The sequence below is a fragment of the Anopheles ziemanni genome, assembly GCF_943734765.1.
Source record: "Anopheles ziemanni chromosome X unlocalized genomic scaffold, idAnoZiCoDA_A2_x.2 X_unloc_135, whole genome shotgun sequence".
NCBI classification, from domain to species: Eukaryota; Metazoa; Arthropoda; class Insecta; order Diptera; family Culicidae; genus Anopheles; species Anopheles ziemanni.
Genome location: NW_026689747.1, coordinates 15001 through 20098, shown reverse-complemented (window position 1 = coordinate 20098; position 5098 = coordinate 15001).

The window sequence follows — 5098 nt, the reverse complement described above, 5'->3', positions numbered from 1 at the left end:
GTATTTTTCCTTGATAGTCCCACTCAAGACCATTCCAAAACACACCGCAGCTTGTCGCTCGGTGGCAAACTGACCAAGTTATAATTCATGAAAGGTACCTCAACTTGGCACACCACGTGGTCGGCCCAAACCATAAACCAACCAAACGACCGACTTGGAGCACCCTGACCGGGTTGGCCTCATATAATAAAAGTTGCGTCTCTACACGCCCAACTTATGAATATTCTACGCCAAGTCGCTATCTCTTACCGGTAAGCCGGTATTCACCTTCCAAGGGTGATTTTGGTCAAGCGCCATTTCCTGCGACTTGGTCCCCGAATTGGACCATCATCACCTAATATCTCCGTGGTCTTTCAACTCAGCCTCATGAAACTTTCAGGGTAGATAGGTCTCCCCAAGACCTTTCCAACGGTGAGCCGTTTGCCTCGCTCGGCCATCTACAGCCGAAGTTATTAATGGTACTTGGTACCTTACCCTGTTTTTTCCATACTTGTTCGTTCTTGGGTACAAACTTTGGATCGCCCATATCTCCACTTTGGAGGCCAGCCAGCACCTTGGCCCCATATACTTTTTTGTTGGTGATACCATGCACCAAATATAATTGTTCTACGCAAGCTTGCTATCTCTTCTCCAACTTGCGGTTATTTTTGACTCAAGTCCCATTTCCATAGTTTTTGGTACCAATTTGCTCTATGTTTCGCTAATAGCTTCGCCCAAGGACTTTGTGATTTTTTGTTCGCATTTTTCCTAAATAGTCCCACTCAAGACTATTCCAAATCACACCTTAGCTTGTCGCTCAGTGCCATACAGTTAGAGTTTTAATTCATGAAAGGTACATCACCTTGGTACACCACGTGGTCGGTCCAAACCATCAACCAACCATATGACCGACTTCGAGTCGAGCTAGCGGCTAGGCTCAATATAATGAAATGCGTGTCTTGATGCGGGCTACTGACGGTCTGAACAATGTAGCTCGCTAGCTCGTCTCTAAACTTGTGTTTTGGTCGAATATTGGGTGTTCATGTACCACTTCGGGTAACATGGACTTTGGTGCAACTTTACCACTTGTGCACTTAATAACTTCCCGGTCATTCAAGTCTTTGCCTTCATACTTTCAGGGTAGTTAGGTTTCGTCGAGACCTTTCCATACATATGCCAAACTCATCGATCGGACATCTATAGCCCGAGTTATTCGCGGTACACCGTACCTTACCCTGTTTTTTCCTCAATTGGGTACAAACCTTGGAACACCCATATCGCCCCTTTAGAGACTAGCTGGCACGTTGGCCTCATATAATGATAAGTGCACCTCAACTAGGGCTACTGACGGTCAGAACATTTCAACTTGCTAGCTCGGGCCCACACTTGTGTTTTTCTCGAATATATGGTTCAAGTGTGCCACTTTGGGCACTTTTGGACATTTTGTCCCCACACAACTTTCTTGCCTTGGTAGATAGGGTCTTGTGATCTTGGGCAAAAAGATGCACCAAGATAAAGTCTAACTTTCGTTCTTGTACCGCAAAGCGCTATCTCAAACACCCGAGGAGATAGAAAGTGATTATGTTCGGTATATCGGTCTTCCATGGCCTACTATGGTAAACCCCTGCAGGTATGCAACCGAAGGTGCTTGGTACATGTATTTGGTGCAATATCGGTGCAAAGTAGGTGTTTCCTTGATCGGGCTATAACTTTCTTGGTTGATGTTGGATTGCTTTGCGGTCTTCGGGGGATAGTTAGGGAACATGTTGGCCAACATTTCCTTATTCCTCAGCCTGGCCGTACCTCTTACCGTCTAGGCGGTATACATGCTCTAAGTTGGAACTTGTGTTCCTTTGGGTAACTTCTCTGACTTTGACGCTTAATAACTTTCGTTCATATGCAGTCTAAGCTCTGCAACTCTCAGGAAAGCTAGTACTACTCATTTCCTTTCCATATCAGTCTTTGGCTTGTCGATCCGATGTCTACAGCCTTACTTATTCACGTTCCCTGTGAAGGTAGGTTTTTGCCCATTTTCCAGTTCATGTGGTAACATTCCCAGACTTTGCCGGCTTTCTCTTCATGTGGTAACTTGCTTGCTCATGTGGTAACTTGGAAGTGTATTTCTGACAGACCCAATCTGGGACTTAGCCGATTTTTCTCTGCATATTATATGGATCCATCACTAGGCCATCTTGCTTGCTCATGTGGTAACTTGGAAGTGTATTTCTGACAGACCCAATCTGGGACTTAGCCGATTTTTCTCTTCATATCATATGGATCCATCACTAGGCCATCTTGCTTGCTTGTGTGGTAACTTGATAGTGTATGTCTGACAGACCCAATCTGGGACTTAGCCGATTTTTCTCTTCATATCATATGGATCCATCACTAGGCCATCTTGCTTGCTTGTGTGGTAACTTGGAAGTGTATTTCTGACAGACCCAATCTGGGACTTAGCCGATTTTTCTCTTCATATTATATGGATCCTGGACTTAGCCGATTTTTCTCTTCATATCATATGGATCCATCACTAGGCCATCTTGCTTGCTTGTGTGGTAACTTGGAAGTGTATTTCTGACAGACCCAATCTGGGACTTAGCCGATTTTTCTCTTCATATCATATGGATCCATCACTAGGCCATCTTGCTTGCTTGTGTGGTAACTTGGAAGTGTATTTCTGACAGACCCAATCTGGGACTTAGCCGATTTTTCTCTTCATATTATATGGATCCTGGACTTAGCCGATTTTTCTCTTCATATCATATGGATCCATCACTAGGCCATCTTGCTTGCTTGTGTGGTAACTTGGAAGTGTATTTCTGACAGACCCAATCTGGGACTTAGCCGATTTTTCTCTTCATATCATATGGATCCATCACTAGGCCATCTTGCTTGCTTGTGTGGTAACTTGGAAGTGTATTTCTGACAGACCCAATCTGGGACTTAGCCGATTTTTCTCTTCATATTATATGGATCCTGGACTTAGCCGATTTTTCTCTTCATATCATATGGATCCATCACTAGGCCATCTTGCTTGCTTGTGTGGTAACTTGGAAGTGTATTTCTGACAGACCCAATCTGGGACTTAGCCGATTTTTCTCTTCATATCATATGGATCCATCACTAGGCCATCTTGCTTGCTTGTGTGGTAACTTGGAAGTGTATTTCTGACAGACCCAATCTGGGACTTAGCCGATTTTTCTCTTCATATTATATGGATCCTGGACTTAGCCGATTTTTCTCTTCATATCATATGGATCCATCACTAGGCCATCTTGCTTGCTTATGTGGTAACTTGGAAGTGTATTTCTGACAGACCCAATCTGGGACTTAGCCGATTTTTCTCTTCATATTATATGGATCCTGGACTTAGCCGATTTTTCTCTTCATATCATATGGATCCATCACTAGGCCATCTTGCTTGCTTGTGTGGTAACTTGGAAGTGTATTTCTGACAGACCCAATCTGGGACTTAGCCGATTTTTTTCTTCATATCATATGGATCCATCACTAGGCCATCTTGCTTGCTTGTGTGGTAACTTGGAAGTGTATTTCTGACAGACCCAATCTGGGACTTAGCCGATTTTTCTCTTCATATCATATGGATCCATCACTAGGCCATCTTGCTTGCTTGTGTGGTAACTTGGAAGTGTATTTCTGACAGACCCAATCTGGGACTTAGCCGATTTTTCTCTTCATGTTATATGGATCCTGGACTTAGCCGATTATTAGGTTATTATATATGGATCCTGGACTTAGCCGATTTTTCTCTTCATATAATATGGATCCTGGACTTAGCCGATTATTAGGTTATCATATATGGATCCTGGACTTAGCCGATTTTTCTCTTCATATAATATGGATCCGGGACTTAGCCGATTTTTCCCTTCATATAATATGGATCCGGGACTTAGCCGATTTTTCCCTTCATATAATATGGATCCGGGACTTAGCCGATTATTCTGTTCATATAATATGGATCCGGGACTTAGCCAATTTTTCTCTTCATGTGGTAACGTATGCCAATCGCTCACAAGTCATGGGATAAGGGTACTTGTGTTCTTCCATCTTCTAAGTCCCGCACGGGGACATCGTGATCGCCCCAAGTCCGGAATAGCGCCAAGTCAAGCCCCACGGTGGCCGTGCAGGACCTGTTAGCGGCGGCCCCACTGACAGCACTAATCCGGACTTAGAAATTATATCTTTCTAATCGAACACCACACACGCAACACCACCATACCACCATCTCCTTGCAAGTACCTAAGTACCCGCAACTCCATGGTGAAGGCAATGTCACTCCATCACCAACCTCTTTGCATTGCAAGCACTTGCGTACCTACAACACTCCGAAGAAGGCAACGGCGCGCGATGCTCGACTCCACACACCTCACCACACCACACCACCGATGGCCAGCCAGCCAGCCAGCCCAGCTAAGGGCTAACCCACCAACCAACCACCAATGGCCTAGGCCAGCCGGATCCCACCTTCAAGTCCAAGCACAGCCAAGTGCAAGTACCGCCAAGTGTTCACCAACCAACCATCACACCAGGTCAGCCGGCCAGTACCCACCTTCAAGTGCCATTACCCTCGGGTGCAAGCCCAATCAAGTGTTAACCAACCAACCCGGCCAAGGCAGCCAACAGGCCGGCACCCTACAGCACCGACCCGCCATCACCACCTCAACCGTTGACCATGCAAGTGGCCTCGGACAACAGGTGACACCCGAAGTACATCCGAAGAACGTATATCAAGTGTTTGCTCACCAAGTCCTCAACCAACCCCAAGTACCCGGAGGTACCCAGAGTGTTGGATCCGCCAACCCGTCCCGGCACTCCAAGTCCTTGCGAACCCAAAGTGTTTGCCCGGTAGGGCCATTGTATCACAACGCTTGCGACCATGCAAGTGGCCTCGAACAAGGTGACAGGGGTATCTTCACCAAGTTCTCAACCAACCCCAAGTACCCGGAGGTACCCAGAGTGTTGGGTCCGCCAACCACTACCAGCACTCCAAGTCCTCGCGAACATAAAGTGTTTGCCCGGTAGGGCCATTAGACCACAACGCTTGCTAACCATGCAAGTGGTCTCGGACAACAGGTGACACCCGAAGTACATCCGGAGA